Source organism: Tinamus guttatus, unplaced genomic scaffold (genome assembly GCF_059628265.1).
Source record: "Tinamus guttatus ecotype Peru unplaced genomic scaffold, ASM5962826v1 Tinamus_guttatus_pri_ptg000004l, whole genome shotgun sequence".
Taxonomy (NCBI): Eukaryota; Metazoa; Chordata; class Aves; order Tinamiformes; family Tinamidae; genus Tinamus; species Tinamus guttatus.
In genome coordinates, this window is record NW_028288538.1 from 17,618,617 (window position 1) to 17,630,681 (window position 12,065).

Here is a 12,065-nt window from a genome sequence, read left to right on the forward strand (position 1 = left end):
GTAAGACTCAAAAACGAAGTGGAGGTGTTGAACCCCTCGCTCTGCACTAACTCCAGCCTCTGAAACAACTAAGCAAACACACACACTACGTTGTCAGTGCTATTTGATACCAGACCTCCAAGGAGAGTCTGCCCAAGGCCACTGATTGAATACAGTGCAGACAGGCATTTCCACATTTTTTTTTCTTCCATGGCAGACTTCAACTGCACTATCCTGCTCATCCAGACAGAATCCTGTGCAAAACACCATTGCTGAACCTCTAAAGAAGTATCAGTTTAGTTAGCTATCATAGTTTAAGAAAGCTTTCGTTTACAATTAGTGTTTTTGGGGTGGCGGAGGAATTCACCATCTCTCGTGAGGGTAACGAGTGTCGCTGCTTGCCGGGGGCTCCCAGCCTCATGCCCAGGACTCGCAGCGGAGCTGGGCAGTTGTTAACACAAGCGAGGAACTTGTCACCGGAGCCGCTGCAGCAGCGGGTGTCGCGTTCCCGGCGAGGCTTCCCCGCTGCAGGCCCTGGCAGGGTGACGGGGCCCGCTGGAGAGCCCCGCGTCCGCCTTGATCCCGCGTTTCCAGGGATCCCTGCCTCCTGGCAAAGCCCCGGGCTAAGTGCCAGGAGCTTTCCATGCCGATGGGCAGCGAGCGCCGGCGCAGGAGGCCTGGGCAGGGACCGGGGCAGGGCTCCTTTGGGATTGCATCTGGACGTTGTCAAAACTCAAAATCACTCTCCTGGGACCTTTTGACATTATCAACATCTTATACACGCTTGACAAAAACTCCAACTTCTGCACTTGCCAGCGATGAAGACGGCTGACAAGGCCAAGCAGCGAGCGGCCAGCCTGCCCTGCAGCCACTCGCTGCTCCCAGGGATGTATTTCACTGCGATGCGCTCGGCAAACGCATGGACAGCCAAGCCAAGGAACAGCAAGGCCCAAAGCCCAGAGGTTTATCCTCCTCCCCGGCTCGTGCTCCATCCTGGGCCCTCAGCTCAGGCTTCGCTGCCCACCAGCATGGCAGCGCCGTCACTGTTCCACTTTTCTACCTGGCATTTCATGCAAATGCCTTCATGCTGTAGCCTTCCGCCCTTCCCTTACCTGTCATCACGGGGCGACTTTCCAGACTGACACGTGAATTTGTTTTCGGAGGTGCCTAACGCGTCACGTTATGAGATGCAGATAGCAACATCTATTATAAACATCAACATTTAATTTAGCACCACCAAACAAGCTTTGCTGTTAGAAAAAGCAGTTAGAAACTACAGTGTTACACTAAGTTTTGATGATTAAACTGGTTCTTTTATCCCAGCAGACTGAAACGCCAGAGGAAGCCACTGCTGGTTATCTGCTGGAAACGACATTTGTTCTTTCAACTAATCCGCGGGATTTGGGGGAATAATGAGCACGTGGCGCGGACAGGGGCGGAAGGTCCCGTGCTTATGACTCATGTCACAGCTTTTTCTCTGCCATTGTTTTGCAGATTCTCTGCTTATAGGCAAAAATCCGTTTCAGCCCCAGCTTCCAGTCCCAGGAGAAACTTCAAGAGAAGACATTCCATGTGAGCAACATTTTAAGGGTGCATCCCTGCAAAATTTTAGGTTAATCTACATGTGGGCTGCCGTGGCCCGGCCCATCTCCCTGCTTCCGAGTTTCCGGACGTGGATGCTAATGGGATCCCAGGTCCGAGGCCAAAAGCCACACGCATGACGGGGGCTCCACGGCAGGACAGGACTGCGGCGCTTGAGACGTGCAGAGGATCCAGCGCAGAGAGACACTCAAAGTCACCCCTCATCCGCTGCGAGCCTGTCCCCTCGGAAATGGGTATCCTGGGGTTGTATTTTTGAGGTATTGATTGATTTTCACAAATATGTTTCAAATCTGGATTTAAGCAGAGAAGTTAGCCTACATATATTAGTGTTATGGATCCCATTAAGGGAATATAATAAGCTGACTGATTCAATAGGTCTTAAAAGGCAATTTCAACTTCCAGGATTATGAGCTCCACCAAAGCAACATCTACTTTCTCCACCTTACAGCTTCCCTAGCAATAATATTTCTGCAGCCAGAATCTGGCTGATAACATCTGAGATGCTGCACGAGCCATACTGAAGTCCAAGACTCTCCTCTTAGCTTTAGCTTTACCTACAAACCTGCTTTCATATAGTGAAACAGTGATAGAAATTATGATATAAGGACAAAGATGCACTAAATAAGATTGCACTGCTTTTATGGGAATACTCCTTGGATTATAACAGAGGTGTAATAAAACCCTCTTGAATCTGTAAGAAAGCTCTGAAAGGACCAAGAAAAGACTCAACCTGCTTCCTACTGATAATCTTTCATGCTGAGCACCCCAGGGCAGGCAGGAGTTCACTAAAAAAAATCCATCTTCAAATATTAATGCACAAAACGGCACATCCTTAAACACCACCTTTCCTCATAAAGCATTTCCACCAGCCTACCATCCTCTTCCAGAAGGAGAAGTTTCCACTGTGTCATCCAGAACAACACTTGCAGCTATCAGGCTATCTACCAATGAGCAGCTTTTAGGGGCCAGTGCCTATTCAGAGAAGGTCGGGGCTGGAAGATGAAAATACAGTCTTTGATAATTTACAAGACTCATTAATCTTATCCCAAAAGGTAAGCAAACAAAATTTGACATATTCTGAGATTTCCCAAAGAAAATCAAGGTACAGCGTTTCAGAAGTCATTAGTTATTGTCAGTCAAAAACTGACACTGTCAAAATGTGTGTAAAATAACATCCAGTGGAAGGATCATCCATATTAGAAAGCTCCTTATAATTAAAGACAGAGAGGCCTGTTGTGGGTTTGCAGTACCTAAGTAGCCAACACACCTAGGCACCCACCCAGCGCTGGAATTCACGTTCTGGGAATCACAACCTCATTTTGATGGGACAATCCAGAGAACCAGAAGTGAGAGGAGAGCGTACAGAAGCACATGACTGAAAACCAGGTTGCCTTGAGTTCTGTTCTTGGCCAGAAGGATTCCTATTTTTGCTGGGTATTAATTTCAAAGAGCAATGCAGTAATTCATGAGCATATCCAGGAGATGCAAATTACTATACAATGGCTAGATATGATTGTTGCATTATTTTCCTCAAGATTATGACTAGAACTGTGGTGCTTATCTAAAAAAAAAAAAAAAAAAAAAACACCACAACAGAAGCAATCCAAATACAGTTTCCTTGCAGTTTTCTAGGCATCTCCTGCTCAGAAATACACATCTTCCTACTCTGGCACTGCTTCTTCCTCTATGCAAACCACCACTGGTAATGAGGGCCCAACTACAGAGAAAAGTTATCCAGTTGGATCTCTCTATCTCACTTGGGAAGACTTCAAAACAAGAGACAGAATATCATTGTTTTATAACTAAATACAGGATGGGATATGAGTAATGTAAAGGCTAACGGAGCAGGCTGGAGCACCCGGGAGAAGGCGGGAGCTCTGTTATTCTTCCCTAGGCAGGACCAGGAGCGAGGGAGCTTTTGCTGCTCCACCTCATCTCTTCTTTCATTTAGATTAATCATATGCTCCAAACTCCCACGGATCTTGAATAATTTTTTTTTTCCAAGCTGTATAAATTATTGTACCTTTCTTTCCTTATCTACAAATCTGGTCAAGTCCTTTCATATGCCAAATCAATGAGCAGAATTAGTCTATGGTGTAGAATGAGAATGCTTAAAAAGAGATGTGTTTTAACTCTGGCCTTTTACATTCCTATGAAGAGGAGATCATACAACACCATTTTACTGTAGATCTTTCTGGAACAGCAATAACTAAGAAATATGCAATTTTTTTATTTCCCAATTCCCCTCTATGAAATATCCCTTTAGACAAATCAGTTTACATTGCAAGTGCTGTAGCATGCAGCTTATACAATCAATGATATCATATATATTTCAAGGATGAATGTCTCTTATTCTGTTCTGAAGTTCTATATTGCCTCACCAACCTTTACTTCCAGCACAAAGTTTATTAACAGCCATGTCATAACACAGAGTGCTTAACCGATCGGGTTATTTGATAACAATTCAGGGCTACGAGGGGAGAAAATGTGCTCATTTAAAAATTATTAAACAGAAGAAACATGAAATATCGTTGAAACCAGGAAAAGATTGTCATGAAGCCTTTAAAATATTCAGTACTTTCTATTCCTGTAGCAGACCACTGGAAGATTAGGTTTTTTTATTTTTATTTTTTCAAGTTTCCAAAGTCATTATTCAATTCCAAAAAATAACTTTTAAAACTTGCAATCTTTTTTGCAAGCATGTGAATGGGGGTGAGCAGGAAGAACTGGCACAGTTTTAGTGGGAAGCAGTTTTCCAGAAAGGTGCAGACTTAAAGCAGGCTAATGTGGTTATACGCGCAAGCTACCAACCTGCACCTTCCCAACCTCTACTGCTGCCAAGTTTTCAACATCCCAGAAGAAAAACATCTGGAACTGCTATGGAGCTGTAAAAAGTATGCAAAGCAGCGCAGTCAAGAAACAGCACCTCCAAAATACGTGCTGCTACTCCTTGATAATGTAGCAGAAAATCAAATGCATAAGAGTTGAAATATATTGCAGCATATATAAAATATGCATATATATATATATATAGCAGCATATACACATACACATACACAGAGCTATCTTAATCCATGCATAGAGTACATAAAAAATGCAATGAAATTATCTTCGGAAACTGAAAATATAATGGAAACATCTTTACTTTCTACTAATCACATCTGGTCACTTCCTGCAACTGCATAGTTTTTGTTATCTATCTCCACCAGCTTTTCTTGAGGTTTGGCAGTGTATATTGTTTTAAATTAGGCCACAGAAACTGATGAATTGGTAGCATCCCTGCAAATCTTATTTTGCAACTAAAGGATATCTAGTTAAACCTAATTGAACCTAGGCCAGCAAAATCCAGGCAACTGAAATGGAAGGTCTCCTTGTCTGGGACTATGCAATCTTATGCAATCAAATACTGATACTCCCCCAGATTTTTAAAGAATGTTGTTTACTGCACTCTTGTAAAACTTCAGTGCATTTTCAAGAAAACTTGGAACATATTATACTTGTTTTAAGGGATGCTGGCAGTTGTTTTTCCCAAACGATCATTTAACGTTCTCAAGTAGTTGCTTCTGCAAACTATTAGAGTACCGTTACTGCACTGCATGGCTTTTTCCTAAAGATGACATCAAATGACCTGCTCTGGGAAAAACACTTGCAAAGCTAGTCCCTTGTTTAGAGCTGTAACTCCACAAAACTCTGTAAGCAACAAAAGCCACATTATCTTTTCAGTACCTGCACTCACTGAGGAACAGCAATTTCAGCTCTTACAAGGAAACTATACCTCCCTAAGAGAAATGTTAAGTGATTTCCAGGTTATTACCTACAATGGAATGAAAAATGAAGCATATTTTTCCCTAAAGATAAACAGACTTAGTCCCCAGATCTTCTGAGTTGCAGACTCACAGACCTGTTGAGGTTGGAAAGCACCTTGGGAGATTTCCTGGTCCAACCCTGGGTCCAGACAGGGTTGCTGCATCTCCAAGGATGGAGATGCCACAACCTTCTCTGCACAACCTGCTCCCATGTTCTAACATTCTCATAATAAAAAGTGCTTTCTTGCATTCAGAAGAAGCTTCCTGTGTTTCAATTTATGCTCAATTCTTACTGCACTTTTGATTAGGATTGCTCATATTTTATTTTGATAGAAATATAGCCCAGTTGGCAGTGGTTTAGATTTTTCTCTGGCAGTCAACAGATATTTCATCAAGAACACCAGGTCTTGCACTGAATTTGGGAGGGAAGAGAAGAGCACCAGTTCAGGATGGAATTTTATTCATTCACTTTCTCCTCCAATTGGCAGCATATTTCTTCTGGCCATAAATTATCATAAGCAAAAAATCAGGGTACCACTGATAGCTATTAAGATAATCCTTAATGGAAATGGCTGGGATGGATAAAGATTTGCATGCAAATAATTTCACAAAGGAAAATTCTCACCTGCAACGTTCATATACAGCTGAGGTTGGGACATAGCAGTCTTGGAGTAACTGCGCTGAGATATATATCCATTAGGAAGCAGCACATCCACACATCTACATACCTAAAACAAGAACATTTGTATGTATAAATAGGGTGTTCTGAAACAGAGCATTTCTGAACAGTCTGAAACTTGAGCCTAGAAGCAGAGGATACCAGTCTCTAAACAATCTTCTAATGACCGTGCATATGTCTATAATTAATAGAGCAGATGAGAACAGTTAAGAAAAGCAGCTTTAAAGAAAAGGTGATCTGGTTAGGATAATTAATAATGCTGTGCATGATCTGGGACTCGTTGAAGATTAAATAATAGCAGCATATGGCTATGGAAAGAAAAAAAAAAGTGTCCTGTTAAAGAATACAGTCTTTCTTGTGTTCTTCCTTTCTAAAAGCCTCCTGGCTTTTATAAGGTTTCATCAAAATAATTATCTATAAAAACAGCTACAAAATGTAACATTGTATATATAATTTGCCAGTCCAATGCTATTGAATAGGGAACAAGGCCCAAGATGCCTCAGCCTGTCAGCATCCCATCCCAAAAATCCAACTAACACAACAAAAATTAAAATCCCAGTTACCAACCTCCATCCCTTTAAACTGCTAGTTTACATTTAAATGTGTTTATCTAACAATATCACTTCCTAACTGCCCCCATCCTCCCGAACGCCGACCGATTTGGAGTCCGTGGGTTGGTTTTCCCACGGGAACAGAGGCCAATCTCCCGGGAGGAGCGCCCGGCTCCGCGGGGATATTCGCCCCGTTACGCCGCACGCCGGCGGGTGCACGCACAAAACCCAGGAGCAGGGCGGGCAAAGGGCCTCCCTGGGGGAAAGCAAAGAGTGCCAGAGCCTTCGTTCCGTGAACACCAGGTAATCTTTAAGACTACTTTTAATTAAGAGGAGTCCACTAAAAATAGCAACCACTCAAATTTACGTGCCTCTTCCAAAGACAACATGCTTCAGCTGCAACATACGAACCTTTTTCCACAGAAAGTGCTTTTCTAATATCCGGATGTAATGGAAGTTTTGAAAGACCATTCTGTCCCCAAAGGGAGCATGAGGATTAGCTTTCCACTCTAAACAAAAATTCCCATCTTCTCTAACAGCTCCAGCTCCTCCAAAATAACCAAACCACCAGGAGCTTTCTAGTGCACTTATCTGCCAGAAGAAACACACGTCCCTCTAAAGGAGGAACAGGGGAAAAATGAGAAGTAGTATTTAATGGCAGTAAAGCCTGAATGGGCGAAATACGGTCTTGCTTTCCTTGGAACGTCACTTCTTAACGGCTTAGCCTAGAAATGCTCTTTTTTAATTAGGTTCCAGCATGACAAGCTGCCTTTTTGCATTCCTTCTTTCCAGATTGCTATCTTTAAAGGTCTCCTATCTACATTTTAGCAACTTAGGGCTGATCTATGTTAACACTTCAAAGACTCACATTTGAGCATGTAAAAATTACATTAGATGCAGGCAACCCTGATTTTTCCAGATCAATATTCCCAACATTTTTAACCTTAAAAGAACAACCAAACAGAAAACCAAATCTCTGCAGTTGTAGACCATTACAGAAGTTTAGATCAACAATCTTAAAGACAACATGGCCCTGTCAGGTATTTACAGTTCCTCTTCAGCCACATGCTGTAAGGGGTCATATATGCCAGCTATTCTGTGCTATGTGATCCACAAATATATATATACACACTCGCACACACACATCATCCAGCCTTGCAGTACTGACACCATCCTTTATTTTCCTTTCCAAGACTGTCCAGCTTTTCCTGCTTGTTTCCTTCTTACAGGGGAAAGGTGAGTACTCCCGGTGGAACTTGAGTTCCTCCAGCACTACAGGTTAGCGCACGCCGCTCGTACCCCTTTATACCTCATTCTTCCATGTGAAAACATTTTCTCACAGGAGGAAAAACAAACCTAGGATTCATGTTGTAACTACCTAAAATCAGATTGAAACCAATCCAATTCTAAGCTGTCATTTTAACCAGAACTGATAATATGCGTGTCCTGCCAATGCCAGGGCCTTTCCACATGGAGAGACACAGTGACTTTACACCTTTATTTCTGCCTCTCTTTCCTATTTGGAATCAAATGAGAAATGCTCCAAGGCACAATAGTGCAGATGTTCCTGAGGAATAGTTAGTTATATTGCTTAATCAATCAAAATTTTATTAATAATGTAGCTAAGTGATGCTATAAAAAGAATCTGATAGTATTTCTGTATTCATTTTAATGATTCCCTGGAAAGAAATGCCAGGAACCAAAGGTATCCAGGCCTTGTGAATAAGCAGGAGCATTTTTGTACTGAAACTAGGAATACCTGCATAGACACTAGAACTTTCCTTAGTGATCCCGAATCCCTGCTCTGCTCCAGGAGAGGGGAGGAAAAAAAGGGAAGGGTGGTACAGAAGGCTGCCTAACTGAATATGAAAATCTGTGCCTGAGCTTGCAAATCCTCCCTCCAAGCCCTTGTATATTAATCTCTTTTCCTTTCAGTTGCTCCACTTCTTGCATAACAATGTCATTTCCTGAATCCAAACCTCTGCAACTAAACCTTAAGGCTGAATAATACTACATTAATATCCATGAATATTCCCTCATCTAAGCTACTTAAGCAGGGAATCCTTTTAAAATGGGGACGCACTGCTGAAATTAAACATTATTTTCTTAGCACTTCCAGAGTAAGAATCAGAAGCAGGGAAGCCATCAGCAACCTAATAATCTCGCTGAAACATGAAAACATCCAGGCCATATTTTTAAACAAACTACCAATATATATGTATTTAATTCTCATTACTCTGTAGAGTAGGCATTTATTTCTCTGTGATTCTGTGTATTTGTGCTAGTTCCTAAGGAAATCCTATAAATCTATTCTCAAGGAAAGCAAGCACAGTGTTAGGGTCTTCTGCCTTTCATACTGTACAGAAGGGCAGAATTTTCCCTAGTGTTTGAAACATGAATTCATAAAGCCTTACAAGCAATTATTTTAGTCAAATACAAGAATAAAATATTTGATTTATGAAAGATAATAAGTTTTGATTTGCATGCTAGGTAATTCCGTTCTCTGCCAGTAACCCTAAGCAAAATGCGTGCTTGAGGCTAAAAATAAAAGTGTAATTACTATGTCCAAGCTCCTACTTTTGCCTATGTCATTGCTCAGTCACAATTTTGAGTTTGGTGTGTTAGAGATTACCTAAAGTGTGCAATCTGTGTAAACTGCAGGATGACAAGGATGACAAAGCACTGCACTGATTGCACCAAAGCAAGATTTGGAACGCTTGGAGTTCCTAAAGATACCAATTTAGGGCAGTATTAGTGACCAAGTTAGATTTTGGAATACATGAAATATGAAGAACTCCTCGCTATGCATAAAATAGACAATTAACATGAATGTACTGCTCTATCATGCCTTTTAAAATATGCAGGTATCTTGTCTGCAATATTTAACATGATCATTTCCACATCCATATGTCTATTACAGTATTTGAATAGCCTACAATACTTTATTGGACAAATAAAAGTATCACCATTGGAACATTCATAAATAAAACGATTTTCTTACCAAGAAAATGACTACCCAGAGGAAGTCTAACTTATTTAACTGGTGCAGGAAACCACAGTTTATATCACTTTCTTGGTAAAAATCGCATTACTTCCTTTCTGGGTTTACTTTAAAAATCTGTAATTACATAAAAGGGAATCTGCCAGATGCAGAGCAGAAGGATGACCGAGCAGCAGCCGCCGGCGATGAGCTTCCCAGAAGTCATTTTTAACATATATTCCTCAGCCTCCTGCCCCTGCAAAGACATCAATAGTTTGGTTTCCAGCTGCATGAAGCCCACGGCTGCAAAGCGTTTTGTATAAAAGCGTGCAAGACCAGTAATTGTACACGGTGCAAGCATTTTAAGGGGGTGGAGGATAGAAATCAATGGGAATTAATTAATCCACCATTACCGCAGCAGTAGCATCCTGCCCTGCATCTCCTCCAGCAATCCCGCTCTCCACCTCTGCTCTCTCCCCGTTATTCTGTGCAATGTTTTTTCTGTTGGCATCACTCAATCACGCATGCCCAACATACAGTTTGCACCCATCCTTTCCTCCTTCCCCCACAACAAAAAGCCAAAAAAAAAAAAAAAAAAAAAGAAAAGAGGGAAATGGCCTTGCATCTAGCTGGCAGTTTTCTACAACAGAGAGAGTGGTTCGCACAGATCTGAGAAATACTGTGAGGAATTTCTTGAACTTAGTAGTGACTCGTACAACTCTTGGCACACAGCTGTGCAATCCTGACCAAAATGAATAATGAAAAACCAAACCTAAGTCTCCTGTGCAGGGAGACAGTAACCTGCACTGCAGCTCTGTGGAGACTGATAGGAAAGCAAGAGACAACAAAAATGGATGAGACTTCCAAGGGCGAATCCTATTTCATGATTAGGTGCCACCAGTTGCTTAAAACAACTATTCACTACTCCTGCTGTATCACCCACTCAAGACAAACCTTTTCCCAAAGGGCTGAGAGAATAAAGCAATGCTAATAGTCTTCTATTGAGAAGAGCTACAGGCTGCACGTTCAATATTCCAAGTTTCTTCATCCTCAGCCCCAGTGAAAGCCACTGAACACAGGAAGATATTTAACAGGAGAGCATTTTGCACATGGGAAGCACGGAGTTCGTTGCACCAGGAACCGAAGGAAGGGCATCACCTTTTAATGACCCTAACCTGCCTTGGGGACAACTGAGCCACACACAAAACAGGTAACAAACCTCATAGCTCTTGGATGGTGCTAAATGTCTCCCTTCCCATGTCTCCTGCACTGTATTTCAGCATATGGATGTTTCAGAACTGAGACATGCGTCTGCTGCTTGGGTAGGGACAAAAAAAGAAAGGAAAGAAGCAGCAGTTGCATCTTTAGCTCTGTCCTCCTCAGGCTCCTTTCCCTCACTAGCTCCTATCCGCCTAAGCCCAACTCAAAAGTCAGCTGAAATCAAGGGAAAAATCTAGAACGAACAGTCGGATCTTACAATCCAACATAAAATAAAAATAAATAAAATAAATAAATAAAAGGAGAGGGAAAAATAAAAGCCCAGGGACAAAATTACACTTTCCCAATAGATGCACCATATCTCAGCTCACGGTATTACTGGCCTCTCTAATCCCTACTATTTAAGCAGTTTGGACATTTGTCTCAAACTTTGAATCTGAAGCTAAAAACATGGTATGAATAAAGCAGTTTGGACATTATGGACTACAGAGTTCTTTAGTTCACAAAGATACAAAACATCTGTTTAGAGCTTTCTGCTCTAAAAAACACAAAGCAGCTTACTTTCAAAATTATCTACCAGAATATATTCAAATATGTTTCAAGCTACAAATTACTGGATCTTTGCTTTTCTCTTTAAACAATGAAGGAGCTGCTGGGCCTTGGAGACCATCATGTGGGCAGGCGGCTTCATGAGAGGAGAACAATTTTATTTAAACCAAATGTAATGCTCAGTGGCATTTTTGAGTTCTGTTCTTACGCCAAGCAGTAACACTGTGCTAAGCATCTCATCTCTACTAAAGGGAAATGGTCAAAATAATATATTTCCGCTTTACTGAAAAATGAAAAAAGTGTTAAGTAGTTCAGGAGGACTAATGTAATTTTTGTGAACCATTTTGTCCATAAACCTGATGTTTTCCATTGAAAAACATTTGTCCACCTTTTCCTGCTGTGAACAACTTGTCTTCTCAGCCCTCTTATCTGTCCACCCTAAGCGTTAAAATTTTCCAGTGACCTCAAGCCCTTCCACTTCCTTAGAAATCCCAATAGAATAATCAACAGCATGAAAGCTCCAGCTAAATAGATTATTCCACTTAATTATTCACTATTATATAAGATTTATTTACATACGGAGTGCGGATATCAAACACGACCTACTTTGCTAGGCAGCTCAGTCTAAGCAAACATTTATCTCAAGAGCTATTCCAAGCTTTTGCAAGAAGTTAGGGTAAATTTCCAATATCCCCAGCTTA

At 41.5% G+C, this 12,065-nt stretch overlaps 1 protein-coding gene across 1 annotated transcript in view; it reads right to left on the reverse strand.

The window, feature by feature from the left end:
• The window catches only part of PEAK1 (pseudopodium enriched atypical kinase 1), a 97,446-nt gene that overhangs the window by 64,537 nt on the left and 20,844 nt on the right, over positions 1-12,065 (reverse strand). The window contains exon 2 of the mRNA XM_088520732.1: positions 6,013-6,115. The gene's annotated coding sequence lies outside the window, so the exon portion shown is untranslated. The remainder of the gene's footprint in view (positions 1-6,012; positions 6,116-12,065) is intronic.